The sequence below is a fragment of the Vidua chalybeata genome, chromosome 5 (assembly GCF_026979565.1).
Source record: "Vidua chalybeata isolate OUT-0048 chromosome 5, bVidCha1 merged haplotype, whole genome shotgun sequence".
NCBI lineage: Eukaryota > Metazoa > Chordata > Aves > Passeriformes > Viduidae > Vidua > Vidua chalybeata.
Window position 1 is genome coordinate 21,741,136 of NC_071534.1, and position 20,012 is coordinate 21,761,147.

General features: G+C 41.0%; 1 protein-coding gene and 1 long non-coding RNA gene across 3 annotated transcripts in view; one reads left to right on the forward strand and one right to left on the reverse strand.

Moving 5' to 3' along the window:
• Positions 1–456: 456 nt before the first annotated feature.
• Positions 457–12,804, reverse strand: LOC128788409 (uncharacterized). Its single transcript, XR_008431060.1, has 3 exons — positions 12,721–12,804; positions 8,468–8,578; positions 457–994 (listed from the first exon to the last, which is right to left on the reverse strand). It is a non-coding gene; the product is annotated as an uncharacterized LOC128788409 (long non-coding RNA).
• Positions 12,805–13,330: 526 nt separating this feature from the next.
• Positions 13,331–20,012, forward strand: part of LARGE1 (LARGE xylosyl- and glucuronyltransferase 1) — a 275,554-nt gene continuing 268,872 nt past the window's right edge. For both annotated transcript variants that reach the window (XM_053942747.1, XM_053942748.1), the window contains exon 1: positions 13,331–13,933. The gene's annotated coding sequence lies outside the window, so the exon portion shown is untranslated. The remainder of the gene's footprint in view (positions 13,934–20,012) is intronic.

Sequence of the window (20,012 nt, forward strand, 5' to 3'; positions counted from 1 at the left end):
ACAGGAGTCCTTGCAAGATGCCAAGAACTCCAAGAAATTAGGGATTGCTTTCTATACTGTGTTTATAAATCAAATATATCACTCCCTGCTTACATTCTGAGTTCGTTTACACTCTGAGCCGATATTCCTAAAATGTCCTCTCCTTTTCATAAGAGATCAGATCAGAGATCTGGGATAGGCTCAAATCTTTTATCTTGACTTCACTCTTGTATGTAACATTTGGAGATTGACTGACTACACTTATTTACTGCACAAGCTCAGAGTGGGCAAGAGCCAACATAGCTGTTTTGCCATTCCCATTTAACCTCTACAGAATGATCACTATTTTACTCACTAATGTTCCAGTGTCATCCCATTTACTGGTCTTTCTATTCAAGTTGGATACTGATGGGACAGTTGGGCTCAACAGCTAATAACTTGTCAAATTAACCACTACTTCCACTTGTGAGACACATCTTTAGTGGTATAAAAAGTGTACTGCATTTCCAGAGAGGAGGTTACAAAATTAACTAATGGTATTTTGAGTATTTCACAAGTTGGATGAGATTGAGTTAGTCATTCAGCACACTGGGAAAGCTGTGAGCTGCAACGAAGTTTGTAGCCTTCCATGTTTATTCTCTGTGATTTTCTCCCAGATTTCATCTTAATTACTTCCTTCAGTTCTCTGAAACATAAAATAATGTTTTTCCTTCAATCTTTTCATTTATTTTTGCATAGGTCTCTAGCTCCATTGTTCACCTCCACCTGTTCTTTTACCACACTGCAATTTCTTCTTCCTGACCTATTCCTCTCTCCACCCCCTTCAGTTTTTTTTTTTTCCCCTTCATGTGTTCTTAATACTTATTTTCATTCAGTTTTGGAGATCTGCATTCAAGGATCATCTTCTCACTCATACATACTCAACCTCTTCCAGAGTCCAGGTATCTGTCACTGTTCCTTAATCCTCCACCAACCTGTTCTTGCTTATGGCTGGAGCATTGGCTTCTTGTGTTAGCTGAAGAGGAAAGAGCAACAGCAACTTTTACTGTTGACAGCCATCCTTCTTTTCCTCCCATGTGTTTCTTCTCATCTAGCAATTGCCATCAGTTCTGGGCAAACCATGAAAAAGTCACTAGACAGCCAATTTTCCATTTTCCAGCATGCTGTTATCACCAACACCTTAGGGTCTGAGTTCTGCATTAAATACCAAAGATACCAAAGATATATTAAGATTATGTAATGTTCTAATCAGGTTGTGTCTTTTTGCTAAAGGAAAAGATCCTCTTATGGGCATTCCCTATGCTTTTTATAGAATAGCACTGTTAAAAAAAGGCTTGCTGAATTTCAGTGCCTGCAACAGTATGAGCATTTAAATGTCTCTATTCCCAGATGAGAACCAGCATTAACAATGAGTTAGCTCTTAGACTGTAAATCCCACCAACGCAAGCCATAAAAGAGGGAAAAAAAAAGAAGAAATCAAGAAATAAGCAGCAAAGTTCTTCAGTGATTTGTCTGTGCTCCAGACAACTGTTCTTTATTCTGGCTACCTTTTACTCTCTCCCACTGACCAGATGTTTGCACTTGCAGCCACAAATAACTGCTTTTAAAAAATCAAGGGAATCTGTAAATATATGAATAGATGAGAAATTTGGAAAAGGGATTCCTATAACTACAGAAGTATAGAAGTCAGGATGATTTTCTTCCCCTCTGAAAAAACATGTGTCAACTGGAAAATTACCTCTGTATCATATAGAGATTACTACCTCAGAACTTATTTCCTAAATCAATGTTTTCATAACAGCAGTAGTAGATTTCACCTAACTAGTTCTTTTTTACTACTGCACTTTTTGCTTCCCTCTGGAACAATTTCTTATGCAATAATTGTTTCAGACTGTTTAATTCTGTTCATCCTGGCTGTTTTCTCAGTAGTGATAGCTGCAACCACAGCTGGTTTTCCATGGCCCTGGTATAGAGAAAGCAGCCTGCTGGGCCATGGCTCACCTGGTCCACACATGGTGCTGCTCTGTTGCAAAGGTTTACATAATCCTGTAAAAGCCTTCTTGATTTCCCTGTGAAAACTGACAATATGCAGTGCTCAGCATATCTGTATATCTCTTCCACAGCTGTGGTCTCAGCACCTATAGCCTTTGGTGACTCACTGAAGCTAGAGATGGGATCTTCAGTCTTGTCCCAAAGAGTCTCAGACATCCACTGAGTCATAGCATTTGCAACAAGCTCTGGAAAATTTCTGAACTCTTACAGCTCGACATCACAAAATATGAAAGTATAAAGAATCTTTTTGAGATTATTTGAAGTGATTGGTAAAATTAACTTGTTTTACCAGTAAGTTCCTCTCCTCTCAGTTCTGCTCATTGGGACTTGTTTTACACAGCCTGTTCAGAATCCTATCTGATTTCCATTTGTTTGGGGCACAGCTTTTAACATGCATACCAATTAGAAGCAATGTAATTTTTCTCATTAACAGCCTTAACCAGTCAAAAAGACCTTTGTGCCCACATTTCCAGCAACTACATTCCAGCCTGGTGTACTGTTGTGTTCATTTCACCTAAACTTTGTAAGTGCATGATGCAGCTCTTTGATTCCATCCTCTTTGCTCACTGCCCAGTCCAAGTCCACACTGCAGTGTTATTTCTGGTGTCTGGTTTGTGTTGAGATGGTCATCCCCCAGTTTTAAACAAATGTACTGCTGATGTGCTTCATTAGGAACCAGGGTCTAGGTCTCAGGAAAGCAATAGGTTTGAGCACCACTGCCAGAGGCAGAGATGAGAACAGTCCAAGTAGCTAGAGGAAGAGGCTAAGGAATGAATTGCACATTATACCCAACTGTAGAATGCTCTGTTCTACTACCCAGCTTAGCCTAGTAAGGCTGACAATATCATGCGAGATCCCCAGGAAATTGTTGTTGTTTGCCCTCAAGTACTGCTGAGGTCATATGGAATTTTGACACTCAAGTTGGCAGTCTGGTACTGAAGAATAGATCCTCCAGAAATATGGTAAGGTTTCAGCACTACAAACTGAAAATCTGGTACTCAGTACTCAGGTGACAAATGAAGTTTCAAAAGCTGCAGATGGAAATTTTCTTTTTTCTCTTACCTACTCAGAGGAGTAAGTGTGAATTTAAACTGGCGGGGACAGGATATTTTTAGTATTGGAGTTTAGTGATTTCTACTAACTACTTGTCCTCCTGCATTTGCTCTTCCTACCTCATCCATATCTTTCTGTTCCTGGTGAAATGACACACACATAAAACGGAAAGCATATTGCTTTCAGACTCCTAAAACCAACAGCCCTGCTAACAAACTGACATAATGTTTCCAGACAAGCTTCTTCAGTCTCCAGAGAAAGGCTGGTGACCCAGAGCTTACAAATGCGAGGGAGAAATAAGATTAAAACAAACAAACAAACAAACAAAAAAAAAGTCTCTACATGTTTCCATCAAAATTAACTGGCAAGTACAGAGTTATGGGGCTACTGACTTTGTTGTGCAAGCCTGTCATTCAAGGAATGTTGATCAGTCCAATACATGTAAAGGTTCTAACATAGAAAGTGTCATTTTCTCACTAAACTTACGGTTCATCTGCACAACTACCCCGTGGACAGGCTGTAGACTGGGTCTACTGAAATTTTCTTAAAAGGATGCCTTTGAAATAAGCATCAGTTGTATCAGAGATGTACACTATGCTGAAACTCCATTGCACTGCATATTTGAGGCATATTTGTGAAGTCTCAAGCTCTTTGGCCAACCTAAACATTTTGTGACAAATAGCTTCAAGCACATCCTGCTTCTGAGGCTGTTCTTTGTAGCAGAGGAAACTCAAAATTAATATTTTCCAAAAGGCTGCCTCCTTTCCTAGCAGAAGGAATAGGTCTAGAAAATCAACTGGAACATAATATTAATTCAGCTGGTATAATTCCTCTTTAAAATCAGCCTTATAATGTCTTAAGACAGTATTCTCTTCTTGCATCTCTGCTGGATTTCACATTTTCTGACCTGGAGTTAGTTATTTAGAGGTTTTTCCAGCCTAAAAGGTTCTGTGATTGTGTGTCATGGACATTCTGCTATCAGTTATAGGATAGGTAGGCCACAACTTTCTTTGTTCTAAGCATAAATCTGCTCAACAGTAGCAAGAGAGATTATCAAATTAATCATTGTGTGCACCTGATTACTAGCACATATAACAACTGATCTACTGAGGTAATAGGGTATATGGATAGAAGTTAAGCAGTAACAGCTGTATCTTCCAATATCCAATTTGTCATGCAGGTGTCACTTGCATCTCAGCCCGTACCATGTGAATGCTGGTGGCTAGGATTGTCTTTCTGCTCATGCCCTGTTACACCAATCCTGTCAAAATATTCTTCAAAAAAATGTCATTTATTAATGACCTGGTTTCTTAAAAATTGCGTAGAAGACAGAATATCTGTTGTATTATTTCAGGGATCAAATCCCAAATCTGATGGTAGAATTCTATTCTAATTGTAGCCAACAACAAATACAAACAGTTTGGACTATCATAGTATTCTGAGACCTTCAATGATATCTTGGCATCTGACCTTTACTTGTGCCTAGTAGTAGGTTTTGGGATTTTTTTACTATAGGTGTCATCATTAGAAAGAAACTATGAAAAAAAGCTTCCTGTTCATATAAGCACTTGTGAACAATGCAGTCAGTACAAGCTTGAAGCAACAAAATCTTTATTAAGACTCCACCTTCTCCATTCCTGTAATATCCAGCCTTACACACCAAAGCTACCTTAACAGAACATTGCTGCGGTTGCAAACTCAAGTATACAAAATTAGGAAATGACAGCTAAATTCTCACATGCAAACAGATTTTGATACCCCTTTTTCAGATTGTAACGTGATTATTAATTACATGATGACGGAGTGATATCCACCAGACCTTTACTTTATTTGATGTTCAAAAGATCAGGTGCCAACTTCACAGAACTCTAAGGTATCCTCTTCTATCTTAGCAACATGTGATTTCTTCACCCAGATAATCCTGCTTTTCATCTTGCATCCCAACACCCCATCAAATGTCTTTTTTCTCTTTCTCTCTCCTATTGAAGAAATAAACTCATCATTGTTAATTCCAGTATCCATCCCTACCTGGGCTTGAATAGAGTTTAGAAAAAACTCCGTTTTTCTCTTTCAGTGGTGAAGAGAGTATTTTTTTTAAATCATTTGCTGTCAGGGATCAGCAGATGTAAAGCCTGATAATGATTCTAAGGAGAGTGAGCTTTCTTTGCTGCTGTGTTAGTCAAGAAAGAAGCAGAGGTCTGAGCGTACTTTATGGGTATAGATTCTTTAAGGATGCAGCTGTTCCCTTTTATCAACTTTCTACTAAGCACAGATTTCTAAAGGCTGAGTTAAGTAATTTTTTTTTCCTTTAATGTTCCAAGACTAGTATCATTGTTCCCCAGCAGAATTCAGAAAGGATTTATAAACCATCACTAGTTCTGAGGCTCCAGCTGCCAATCACCCAGTAGTAAATTTCCCAACACCTCTCAAATTTATCACAGATTACAGTGCAGAAAGAGGACTTGCACTAATCCTTTCTTTCAATCAGCTAATTGATAAAAATGAGGTAATAATGAAGCTGAGTGATTGCCCTAACAAACCTACCACTGTACTCGGCATAAAGCCCACTCCCAAGGAAGTGGCTTCTTTTTCACCTAGATCTGAGAGAAGGAAAGGAAATACAGTTCCTCCTGCTGATGATCCCTTTTCTCAGCTGCATCTATTTTGCACCTGGTTATGCTGAGTGGAAGAAGGTGGGTAAAAGTTTCAAAGGGCCATTGTCATCAAGTCTGGTACTGGAAAAATCACTCAAGTCATAACCTCTCACTGGAACTGTTGTAATGTCAAGCTGACATACGAACAATAAAGTAGCACACTTGGAAATATTTTCAAAATGGGCAAAGGGCACAGTGACAGGATAGTTTTTTGATTCCAGCACTGAGCTCTTGTATGTTGGTTGAAAAAGTGTTGTTCAAAATTATTTTCTTTGTAGATGAAATTCTTCCTTTAACAGACTTAAACATGTGCTGATTTCACTGGAAATTTTGCTTGGTCTGGTCATTTCTTTTAGGTGATGCAGGAACTATGAATTCTGACACCATCCATGGTGTAAGTAAAAGCTTATTCCTTTCCTCAGTACACAATCTGATAAGAGACTGCAATTTCAGAGGAAGTAGCAATGCTAGCACCCATGTGGCTGCCAAGCTCAGAAAGACAAGTACATGCACGGAGTGTAAAATATCTTAAATTTCTTGGGCATTTTTTATGTCTGATGCTGGATTCCTTCAATGTCACCTTCAGACTCTAAAAGTCTGTCCTGTTTCTGGCCTTGTCTACTTGGCCTCTAGTAGGTCTGACAGCTTTAGCTTCACCCAAATGAAAGGAAAACCCCCTACCATGTCAAGACATAATCTGAAGCACAGACTATTGGAGTGTTGAAGTGCTGCTCTGAAAAAGAGGTGTTTAATGTTGACAGGTTCATTGGCACTAGTATTGGTCTTGCCTTGTTGCCTGACCTTAGCATCAACTTCGCTGTAACTGCTGTTGAGACTGAGGAGGATTACCCTTGTTACTGACAGTTTCACTGCTGAGATGGGGTGACCTGTCCTATTCTTTTGTCAATGTAGCAAGTCCAGATCATAGCTCACAACTTCTGAAATATCAGCAAGAACACAAACTTTCTTCAGCACTGACAGTCCTGCACAGAGAGCAGGATGAAGCTCACAGTCACACCTCATCCCCAGAAAAAGAACATTTTAGTTTATTCACAGCACATTTTTAAGATACACAACTACTTGTGGCCACTTAAATAAATCCATGTTAGCTGTTCAGACTATGCTCCCTGTTTATATTCAGAAGCAGGTACATACATTTTCATTGTGCTTTTGTCTGACAAGGACATGAAAGCAGGCTTTCTTCTACTAATTTTGTTAAACTTCCAGAAAACTTTTATACTGGGCATTCCTATTGTTGCAATGGCCAAAAAACAAAAAAGCCTGAGTCATTAGTCAGGATCTAGGTTTATTTTACTCTCTCTTCACTGGAAAGTAGCAGCTATAATGCACTTCTGCTTTCTAGAGAAATCCTCCTAGAAAATATTTAAAACACAACCTTCATGGGGAAAAATATGGAAGTTCTAGGATTTGACTGATAATTACTGTATTTTATTCTTGGCCAGAAACTTTCCTATTTGATACATTAGGTAGTGATCCTTATAAAAAGGTTGGGGGGTAATTTCTTTTCCCTTAGTCCCTGTTTTCAGTCCAGGTACATTTTTCATACAGATTCTAAAGGCCTGACCATCAACACAAAACTTCAAATTATTTTAACAAGTCTTGATATCATACTTTAACATGTAATAGGATCTGTGTCTTTATTATTCATCCATCTATTTTAATTTAGTTTACATTTTGTATTTACACTTACCATAGATTTTTTTTTGTTGGTCAGACCTGAAACACCTTTAATATAAAATCAGCGTAAATGTGACAAGGGCCAGATGTATTTCTACTGACAATCTGGGTACCTGAGGAAGCAATCCAAGCACTCATAAGGCAACCTCCAAACATGCCCAACCCACTGAGGCAGGGACCTTGGAGCTGACACACAGCATTGTCATAAAGGACATTGCTTGAACTGCACAGACCTTGAATGCACATCTTAACATTATTTACATAATCGTCATTAGGGTCACTATTGTTGGTTGTCTGAATAGGTGGTTTAATTGTGGGAATAATTAATTTCTTGCAGGTATTCTCTGAGTTCATGCAATTGGCAGTTATTCCTACACTCTGGAAGAAACCTCTGTAAATGATGGAATGAGCCTTCCTGCTCTCTTTAAAAAAAAAGGCACCACTCTTCAAACTAATGTAAGGCCAGTTTTCTTTCTAATTAGCATCCTGGCTCTGGGGAGGCCTGTATTGGTAACACTTTCAGAAGTTAATGAAGCTGTTCTTGAAACAATTAAACCTTCCATGTATAAAACAGGTATTGCTAATGGAAAAAAAGGTCTTCTTGTGATCAGGTAGAGTATCCTCTTTTACACCACATAGTGAAAGGTGTCCTTAGATGAATTAAAATCTAAATGTATAAGGCTAAGACTGGAGGAATAATGAATACTGTGCTTTAATACTTCTAGAAAGGCTGGCAGATATTAATTATACATGTCTACAATTCAGTTAAGGCTTTTCTTAGTCTCAGCATTCATAGTGCAGGGTAATAAATGGCCAAGTGTAACAAAGGAAACACAGTAATAAGAAAGAGACACTAGATCCACTGTTTGCTTGGCAGTGAGGTGAAGCAGTCAAATAGAAACAATTATTTTAAAAACCTCATAAAGTGTGTGTGTATATATATTTTCCTGGAACACAGACTAGGACATCAACGATAGTTCAGCTCGAATAGCACTGAAATCAATGCAGCTGCTCCACTGACTTTGACATACCTTGATTTAGGCTTTAGAGTGCCTGGGTCACTGTCCCCTTTCTAGCCAGTGAAATTTGAAATTATTTTAAAGTTTGTCCAGCGCTACTTTCCTTTTCCTTCCCAGAGGACTCTGTAAAGGCAATGATATGTATTAACGCAGAGCAATTAAGGTACTGTAAATTATCTAGAATTTTGCTGCAAATAGTATAGGGTAAAAAAAAAATTGTAAAATTGTGAAAAAATAAATCGTGAATGAAATTAAGTATTTTCTAAGTTATGCACATCATATTATCAAAATAGTAATCAATTACTTTGGTAAGTAGAAACACAAGATTGTCTTGACCATGGTAGGCCAAAATTTAAAGAAGTACTATCAACCCGAAATCAGATTATCTTCATAAAATTAAGGTTGCATCATATTTGCTCTGCATATCTTCACTAGTTTTTATTGGTTTAAAATCACTAATGCTTAAAATAGACCAACCAAAAGACCAACCAAAAGAACAAAACCCCCCAACTCTTCTCTAAATGACTGAATCTCAACAAATGGAAAGTAGTAAATGGAACAATGAAAGTAAAGTAGACAGAGTCAGAAATATAAACAAATATATTTCCTTCACAATATTTTTCTTATAAGGCATAACGCTATGTCAGCCCCTAGTTATGGGTGTTTACCTTTTTAGGTAGAAATACAACTGAAATACAACTAGAAATACAACTGAAATCTGGGAGAAACCAACATGAAAATGAAATTAACACAGAACAATCTGTGTTAACTATTTCTAATCTAAACGATTGTCTGAACTCTATTTTGGTATAAGAGAAGTAATTTCTGAATTAATAACTACATTTCCTTTGCATTCTTCAAGTTTTAGGTTTTCATGGTATTTTCTGGTTATTTAAAGGCATTCAGTTTATCAGTATTTTTTTTTTCCCTATAATCCCAGGCAATATGAATCTGGCTCTTTCTTGGGTTTTGTTGATTTTACTTTTTTTTTTTCTGTAACATGCACAGGAAAATCTCCATTAAATTTTAATTTATTGCCCATTGTGGACAGCATATGTAACAGAGCTTCTACTTCATGCTCAACAACTGGAAATTTATTTTTCTGGAGTAGATTAAATTTCACTTATTTCTTGTCTAAATGCCTTTTCCTACTACAAAACATGCCAAGGCAGTCTGTTCTGCAGTAGTGCTGTACCCATTGCAGCAGCAGATGGTAACAAGCATCTCAAGGGTTAGGACTTGCTTCAGACTTTTGGTCTTGCTCTCCATGCTCTGATACTATCAACAAGTTGTGCAATTTAGCATTTAAAAGAAAAGCAACTCACAAAGAGTCACAACCTTCTGTGGATCAGTTAGCACAATCCAGCCAGCCTGCTAGATCAGATTTGACTTTGTGTTCACTGTGACAACACAATGAATGGTTGATTTTATGAAAAGTAGCTATTTCATCAACTCCACATAAAAGAAGGCAGTGGAGGACTTTGCTTTGTCCATCCCATATCTTGAGTGTGACACAGCAGCATCTACCTCATTAGGTATTCAAAATGCTGATCACCCACAGGGGTGTGTGTGTAGGAATGGGGACAAAAGAACCTCCTGGTTTTCAGGAATATTTTAGCTTCTATTTCAACTGGCATATAATGCACTGTTTAAAGTAGTAACGCACTTTTCAGTCGCCTCCTGAACAAAGCACTGTCTTTTTTTTCTCAAAAGACCTCATAGTGGTTGAATTCAGCTAGAACAATGAAGCAACTGTAAGAATGTAAAAAGGACTTCATTGGTGTTAAATGGGAGATGAACTTAATGCACTTTTATAAGTTTGAATACTTGTGGGCTTTACACCTCCCTTTCACACAAAATGGTAAAATGGAAAGCAATTTTTTTCTTTTAACCAAAAAACAGATAATCCATAAGTGTGTAGGGTCTTATGAACAGACTTATTATAATTTTATTTACTGATGTTCTGGTGTAGTGAAAACATCATAATCTGTTTGGAGTTCTGAATTGTTATGCCTTATTTCTTGTTCCAGTAAGGAAAAAAGGAGACCAAATATTCACACATTATAATTTTACATCTCTATAAATCAATCCTTTAACACCATCACAAAATTGACATGTTTCTATTAAAAAATTAAACATCTGGTTTACAAAATTTTTAAATAATAGGACTATTAAAACTTCTGAGTTTTTTGACCTAATGAAACAATCATTAAAGAAAAAAAAAATCTGTACACTTGACATTACTACAGGTTTTGCTTTTTTTGTTTGTTTGTTTTCTTTAACATGCAAATAGACATGTCACTCCAGAACCTGTGTAGTTTCTAGACAAACCTTCCTCCTGGCTGAGTGAAATCTTAAGTGCAAATATTTGCATCTAATTTCTTCTACCTGTCTTTGGCATAAGTATCCTTCTGCACTGCTTGTTTACTCTATGTCCAAAGCAATTGCCACTTCAGGATTTTCAAGGACAAAAACTGATAGAGGAATTTTATTGTGACTATGAAAAATATTACTTGCTTATAAGCACAATTTCTGAAAAACTCTATCTTCATAGGCAGTCATTCCTCCTGTCCCTGTTAGGTTTTGTAACCTTGTGGCAAGCATTCTCAGCTAGAGCCTCTGACAAACATTGCTCTGGGTTTGGACAACTGTTGTCCTTTTGTGAGTAGGTCACCAACCTGACAGATACAGAGGAATTTAAAGTAAGACATTTTGTCCCAGTATGAAGTTCCATCATTTGTCATGTATGGTGCCATATTAGATATCCTAATAATCCATGCTGCTCTTAAACCCTAAGAATTATTGTGGGTGCTGAGAGTTCCCTGCCCTAAACAAAAGATAAGAACATTAAGAACGTCCAGACATTCTTCAATATTTTGTAGGATCAGACTCTGGCACATTAGTAGTTTTGAAGTCAAAGCATGAGGCAGGAAACTATGGAACTGTGAAAATTATAGTAACAGAGAGTGGACAGCCTGGTTCTCTTAATAATGAAGCTGTACACACAGTCCTGCTTCATCCTCCCTACAACCCCAGAAATTCATTCATTGTGGCTGTCACCAAAGCAGTTGCAATCCTTCCACAATGCAAGAGAACATTATTAATTGAAGGCTGATCCTTTAGCTTCACATAGGAGAAAGTAGAGAATTAGTCAGTTCAGTACAGCTCATTTCTGGCTTTGATTTCCTCATGAAAATAAGCACATAGGCACCAACCTGTATGTTACCACACCTATTCCAGAAAATCCTTCCTAACAGAACGAAATTATTTTTACAGATAATCAGATTTGTTGGGTTTTTCTCCCTGCAGAATGCTCTCCTAGTTATCACAATATGTCAAAATTTTCAGTTAGTAACACTTATGTGATATCAGTGCTATGTTCAGCACCATGATTTACTTCAGTTCATCTGATACCACTCTTGACTAAAGCATCAGGAAAAGGATGTTACTGGTGGTAGAATAATAAGCATGATGAACCAATACCTTAATCAAATCTGCCAAATACTATCTTGCTATGAATAACCTGTTCTAGAGATCACAATACTTTGGTACGGTATACTGCAAAACATAATCTCTGCCCAGCAAACTTCTGCATGAGTTACAGCTTTCAAGCAGCTGATGTAATGAGAGAAATTAGCAGTCATGATATCTTCTAGAGAACAACACTTTTCTCTTAAAACTATTCCCTTGTCCTTCTAGAAGAAGAAAGCAGTTAAGTCCTGAGCACTAACCCAATTATTCATACTTTTGATTATTTACTTTGTTATTCAAAGCGCATGTATACTTTGTATCTTCCTTTCTAAGAATGGATTAATGCTAATTAATTCTAAAATCGGATTGTACGCGCATTTGTTCGTTTCTGTTCTTCTTGCATATTCCTATAGGAATTTCAGGAACACTCTACAGCCATACACACAGGTTATCATACAGTCCTCTCAGAATGCTGATGTGTTGCAACAATCCATTCTACACCGCTAATGAAGTAAAATTATGAATAAATTGAAAAAAAAAAAGCGCTGATGGTTGCTGTATACGCATGGGAAAAAAAAACAAAAAACAAAAAACAAAAGGTGCGCTTATCACTCGACTCTCAGCAGCTGCCAGCACGAAGGGACACATCGCAGGGACACACTCCGCCACATGTAAGCCAGAAGCCGTCATATTTATTCATTCCTGACGCGGTACCGGCGCTCGGAGTTGGGTCTTCCACCGCCGCCGGCGGCCGAGGCGGGGGCCGGGCCGTTCCGCGCCCTCGCCGCACTTACCCGCGCCGGGCGGCGCTCGGGACCGCCGGCCAGGCGGCGGCCGCGGGCCGGGCTCACCGTCACGGCGGCGGGGCTCCCTCCGCGCTGCCCAGGTGTAGCGGCCCGGGGCGCCCCGCCGCGCGGGCGGACGCTGCGCGGCGGCGACCGCCGCTGGTTGGGCGCTCAGCGCCTGTCGCTGGGCGGCGTGAGAGCGGGCTGGCCCCGCCTCGGCCCGCGCCTCCGCCCGCCCAGGCACAGACATGACACAGACACACAGGCGCTGCGGCCGCCGCTGAGCCAGCCCGGGGTAGCGCGGCGGCGGGCGTGCGGCTCCCGGCACTCGGCGAGCGGCAGCGGCGGCCGCTCCCGGCTCCGCCTCGGCCCGCCAGGCGGGCGGCCGCGGCTCCGACACCCGCAGGGGGCAGCCTGGCACCGGGCGCCGGAGGGAGCCGGCGGGGGAAGGCTGACAGCGGGGAAGGGGCGGAAGGCGAGGAAGGAAGGAAGGAAGGAAGGGGAAGGGGGCAGCCTGGCACTCAGACTCGGGGGCGGTCTCCAGGCACGGGCACGGAGCGAACCCGGTCGGAGCGCGGCACCCAGCGGTCGCTGACTCCGGGCCGGCAGTAATAGCAGCGACCGCGGCGGTGCCGGAGGGAGCCTCTCGGTGCGCGGTTCCGCGGTGCCGGTGACCTTCCCGGAGCTGATCGCCAGGCCGGGGCAGGGCCTCCTCTCCCCGCGGAGAGTGTGCACCAGGCCCCGGGGAGAGGGCAGGAGGCTGGGCCGGAATCCCCCGTTTCCCCCAGGTCTTCCTGGGCGCCGGCGGGGCCTGTGTGCCGCGCGGTTCGCCGCCGGGGAGAGGGGCGGGGAAGGCGAGCAGGACGGACGGACGCGGCCGGGCTGCACCTCGGGACAGCGCGGGGCGGGCAGGCCCCGGAGAGAGCTGAGCTGGGCGGTGGAGGAGGCGGCGGCCACCTCGGCGGCTCATCCCGAGAAGAGTCGGGACCTCGCCACCGCCCTCCTCCTCCTCCCAGCGATAGCGGCTACTCGTCCCGCGGAGAGTGGAGCTGCCGCTGCCGCCCCGGGCTGGGACCCGCTGGCTGACACCTCCGAACGCCAGGCTGCGGGGACGGAGCTGGAGCTGCCCGCCTGGGGCGCAGGAGGGGGAAGGACCGCTTGCTTGTGCGGAGCGGCGGGCGCTGAGCGCCCGTCCCGGCGGCCCGGGAGCCACCCGGGGAAGGTAAGCACCTTCTCGTCTAGTCTCTGCTGCTTTTAGGGGCGAGGGGTGGGGGAGGGCAAGAAACAATCGGTGAGTGTCTCTCTTCCAGCAGCCCGGGGAGGGGAGGGGGCAGCCGAGTCCAGAGGGCCGGGCTGGCAGTTTTATCTGCTGGATTTTAATCCCCATCAGATCCGGAATTGAAGAGATGCTCAGGCGGAGGCGCGCGTGTCGCTTCCCGGCACAAAGGGGCACGTTCTCCCGGGCGAGGGAGGTTTCTCCGCTCCGCTCGCTGGCTCGGCGCCGCACGCCCTCTGCTCCGGCCGGGCTGCTCCGGCTGCGCTCCGGCTCCGGCCCCGCTTCGGCGGGGTCCCGCCGAGTGCCGTTGCTCCGCGCCGGCGGCCGGGAGAGCCGGGACTGGCGGCCGCGGCTGGGACGGAGAGAGTCGCTCTGCCCGCCCGAACGGGAGCCGGGGGCAGAGCCAGAGTTCGGCTGGGACGCTGAGCCGAGCAGGGTGACTTCCCCATCACCTGCCAGCCTCCCTTGCAAGCCTCCAGCCCGGGAAGCGCTCCTTTGGGAAGGCTTCTGTTATTACCTTTTATCCGAGAATTGTGTCATTTAGATCATTAATCCCTGCGCACCGGGGGATGCGGGGAAAATAGCAACTTGCGGCCCTGTGGAGGTGACGTGAAGTTTGACAATGCCTTATGTAACACTTTTTGGAGAGATTCCTAGTTTTTCTGTTGTGCCCAGTTTTAGTAAGCAAGTGGTTTTTCCTCTTTGTAGAGCATCAGACAAGCGATTTTTGTGTTTTCACCTGAGTACAGTGTCTCCTGCTTTGTTCAGCTTAGAACAGGGGTACTGGTACATACCATATAAAGCCTACTTTTTCCCTACATGCATTTTTTAAATAAAAATTAGCCAGTAGAGGCATTTGAACAGTTGTTAGGAGGTCTTACCTTTTTCTGTATGTATTTCACATAGCACTCTTAAAATTACTACAGGAAACATTTTCACAGCACTGATTGTCATACATGTATTCTGGAAGGTATGGATGCCAGGCTGGAAATGGCAATAAATCAAATGTCTTTTAAACATTCTTAGCTTCTTTTTAGACAGTATCAGTGCTGGAAAGACTAGAAAGCACCAAGCTAAACAAAGTGCTATGTTAAAATCAGACTTGTCAATTGCCAGCAGGTCAGCATATTTTATTTAATGATATCTGCTGGATACAGATTGAGTTTTCTGTGTACAAAATACTTTTAAAACTTATTCAGAAATAGAATCAGCGGGAAATTTGATGAATGGGTTGAAATATTGCCTAGTTTCCACAAGGGGTTATGTCTTCTACCAGGGAAAAAAGCCCAATGAAAAAATAGAAAACTGGCCTCACACATGAAAAGAGAAAGTAGTGATTTGCCACATCTCCTCAGACTCCCACTGCACTAGTCGCTAGGGGGACTGGTTTGGATGGGCTTCTTCCCCTCATTCAGTGGTGAAAATGCACACACTATTGTGGTGATACCTATGAAATGTTTTTTTTTCTAGCCTTGTGGAGCTCCATCATTATGCTGTAAGCTTAGAGGAGAAATCATATGTAGAAACTTGGGTGATGAGTTAAGGGCAGGGGGTCTTCTAACAAAGTAGTTTTGCTCCTTGCTGCAAAGGAGATAGATGATCAGAGGTTAGTTTACTTATAGGATAGGACAAGCTAACAAAAAAATCTTATCTTGAATATCTTCATTGTGTTTCAGTATTTTAAAATTGAGAAAAGTAAAAGAGGTATCCATGTACTTCTTGAAAACTGGCAATTGCTGGTAGGTATTCCAAGTTTGAAATGTGAAATTCTTGCCGCTTAGGTGTCCTGTGACGGCCCTTGATCAGAAAGGCTGCAAGTCATGTAAGAGCCGCAGTAACTGCAGAGTCTCTGATGGATAATTGGATTGGTAGGTTGGTTTTGATTTTTTTTTTGGTCTTTTAATTGCCTGCAGTAGTAGCTGGTGCCTTTTCTCCATCCTGTTGATGTTTAATTCTCATGATTTTTGTGTTAATGTTGTGTGTAGCATCTTCTGTGTTTGAAGTATATACCCTCTTCTCAGTTGCTGGTAGGTAAAGCATAGCTTGGAGGTGTTTGACTGGCAGTATGGAGCAAGATAATTTTTTTTAATGTCTGAAATATACATGACAACTTATTTTTGTTGTTTGGATGATGTGAGAAGATTGTAAGTTTTCTCAGGTCTGAAGAAATATGTACTGGTTTTCTATAAAGGAGCACTGAAAATAGTATTATTTATTCTTGAATTCTCTGTGCCAGCTTCTCAGTCTGCAGAAATTCCAGAGTACAGTCCTCAGAAAACCAAAGTGCAGAGCAGTGATGAATGACTGCATGCCTGTTGGAAACATGAAGATCTGTCAGAGGCTTAATCTGAAATTTCAGTGCGTAGGACTTTAATATTAGTAAAAGTAGTATTCCTTCAGAATTACTTATTTTAGAAAACTATAAAATTAGGCATCTCGCAAGTGCATTTAACTCACTGAACTGAAGTGTTCTTAAAAACAATGATTTTGAACTCGTGAGACTACTTTCTGCTCAAATGTGTGGCTTTTGTTTTTACCTGGGATAAGCAATCGTTGTTAAGAGACCCTTACTGGAATACTCTCCTCTCTTACCCTTTGTCTGATTATTTTTATTTTTTTATGTGGCCTTATAAGAGCAATCTTAAAAAGCAAACACAGACACAAAACTAACAAAAACAAAGCTTTTTTTCCCCTGATGTTTATAAAGGCTAATAATTGGTAAAATTCATAATCTGACTACAAAGTCTTTGCACTGTATGCTAAACTCTTTCTACATGCAAACTGCTATTGATGTTGATGGGAGTGTTTATCTAGATCCTGAACAGCAATTAATTTTTTTAGAAATGTGTGTCTATCCTTATTTCATGTCTTGAATGCAACCCTATGTTAATGAGCTCTTGTCAGCTTTGAAGACTTTTCATCATCCATGTTAGAATAAATTAACAAAATGTCTATTTTAAGGATATGAGATTTCTGGTGTAGCTTCTTTTTCTGTAATGTGTCTGTGTTGATAATTGACATTAAGATTTGTATCAGAAGAGAACATAATGGCCAGTGCAAATTTGCAGTTGGTTATTCTTCATGAGTTGTTCTCCATTCTCTTCAGAGTTGGCTCTATTAGTTATTTGCCTAATGCTGTGGCTAAAGAACTTTCTCAAAAGTGGTTTTGTGTGAGGAAACGCACACGGGTGTCCATTGCAGGGAAATGTACACAGGTGTCCATTGCAAGGAAACGTGCACACATATCCACTGCACTATTTTTGCTCTGTTGTCTGGGTTTGGCTTATCTTCCTTTTGGTAGTGAATGCTAGTTTTAAAAAACAACCATTGTTCATTAATGCTGGCCTTAAAAACAGTCATTGTTCATTATCCCACACTTGGCATAATTTAAGAGCTGGAGAGTCAGAACTACCTCAAGGAAGATATTTTTACTTTTTCTTATTTCCTTTTCATTGAATCACTAATTTTTCTCTTTCTTGTGATACACCCACCTGAAAATAAAGGTTAAGAAATGAGGGTTGTCACTTGTAGGGATTCATTACTCTTTTGGTGTCACTTAGTTCAGTATTTGAAAGTCTGTCTTGTCAGAGCTTGTTCAATGCATGGCTGTAGAAAGAGGGCGTCAGGTAAGAAATTCTATTTTATTTTGAAGTTGGTAGCTCAAAAATCAAGGAGAAAATTGCTAGAAAGGATTATCCTGGCCTTGGCACTGACTTTGAAGAAATCTGCCAAGGCTGGAATCCTTGTTTAAGTGCCATCTGTGTCAGAATTAGAAGCAAACTGTGCAAAATAGTTCCATTACTCATTCTAATTTGCAGATCCAACCAGGTCTGATAATGTTTATAGTAGTATCCACATCACCTTCTTTCTCAGCTGTAGCTACTATTTCCACAACAGCAGCGTTAACTGGGTAGAAGCTACACTTAAAATTATAAAAAAAAGCCCCAACAATATCCAGCCTGTACTGTAGCAAAAAGTCAGATCTGATCATGTAACCCTGGTGGTGGAAGAAGCTGCAAATCTCAGCTGATGCAGGTCTCTGACTCCCATGTAAGATAGGTATGCCTGAGAATAATAAAAAGCAGTGTTTTTTTTAATAGGTTAAAAGAAATAGGTTTTTTAAGGCTGGAGTTCCCTGTCCTCATGGCTCTGGTTGCTTGACTAGTGAGTACTAGAAGATAGGGGCCATCACCACTCTGCTCTTCTCCCATGCAGTTTTGTGTATTGATGAGTCATTTCTGTTACTCCACGTCTCTACCAATTTTTAATCCTCGGGGAATAGTTACACATGATGACCAAGACTATGCGTGCTGGCTGAGAGGCAGCTTGTCAGGGGTCATGTGAAGGAAGAGTGGCTTGATTTACTGTTTTTCCAGAAATCTGTGAAAATTAGAGAAATCATAGCAATTTCTCATCTGCTGCTGTTTGGCCAAACTGCAAGTAGCAGTGGTAACACCAGAACCAGAGCTTTCTTAAATAAGGACAGCACCCGTGTCAGTGTAAACCTGCCTTCGCTCACCTGCAGTGAGAGTTACAAGAAAACGTGTTCAGAAAAAAAAAAATTAAGCGACTCTCTGCTTCCTTCACAAGAAATGTTTTGCTGCTTAAAACTTCCAGGGAAGTTAAGTTGTTGAGTTGCATCTCTCAGTAGCTCCTCTACAGTTTATCCCAGAATGAAATATTAACACACAGCGTATCAACATTTCACTTTTACCATTATTATTTAGATTTTATCTGCTGATAGGCATTTGGCAGCTAAGACTTAGGACTGGGAGAAAACTAAAAATTGTTACTGAGCAATCTTCATTTCAATACAAAGAAGAACGAAGGATTTTGTTTTAGCAGGACACAAGAGGAAGAGGAGAGAAAGGGCAGAGAAATGAAGGGAAGGAGTTATAGAGTTTTATTTATTTACTGAAATATGAAACTTCTTACAATATTTAGATGGACTTGGGAATGATTTTACAACGTCAGCTTGGAGAACTGAGTATTTCTCATTGTGGAATGCCAAGTGTCACTGAATGGTGGAGTAGGGTGAGCAAGGAGATTTGAGAGCTAGTCAAATGAGGTGATGTTTTCCGTTGCTATTTAGATTTCTCAATCCATCTTCTTCTGGTGAGGTTTCATTGTCTCCCTCTTTCTGATTCCCCTGCTGTGCCTGTGAACCTTAGTAGTAAATTCTCTTGGTGATTGTTTTCCCTTCTGTCTTCAGTTAATGCTGCTTCTAATCAGCACTGCAAATGGGATTTTATGTTTAAAAATTATTGGACTTCAGTGTATTAATCTGCTTAATTCAATATTTTTCATGTCGAAGGTTCTAGAAAGGTGTATGCCAATGGATAGAAATAAGAAATGAAAGCCCATAATTTTAGCATTATTAAATACCCAAATGTATGTTCTTTAGATGATGTTGTTCTTAATAGTATTAGCTTTCATTGTTTTGTTAATAGAAGGGATGTATGAGGCTTCCTGGTTTTTTTATATAAAATGAAATGACATTCAACTTGAGGTTCTTCAAGCAGCATTTAAATTCTGTATTTCTGTAGTCTCATTATTTTTCAATCCTAAGATTGGTTCTAGAGTGTGACTCAGATTTAAGCCTCTAGGTTGTCATTCATGTAAGCCAAATTTTCCAAGATAAAATATTGGCTGCCATGCTTGGTAATTCTTAAATGAGATAAAGATGATTCCTACTGCTTTGAAAGGGTGCAATTGTCTGTATTTTTGGATTCTTCCATATTGAGCATACTGTACAATTAGATGCTGTTTTATCAAAGTAGAGGATTGGAGCATTGAAAAATGAGGTCCCTGTAAAGGTGGACATTTTTTGGTTGCTATTATTGGAGTATGTTATAACTTATGTCCTTGATCTCGGTCTTCCAGAGCTCTTTAATATCAACTGCATTTATGAGAAATCTGTTCCTCTGCAGTGACTATTCCAAGTAGTAGAAGTCAGTAGGTGATGATGTTGTGAACAGTTTTTAGTACTAGAAGAGCTGCATGTTGGCATTAACTTCCACAAAGC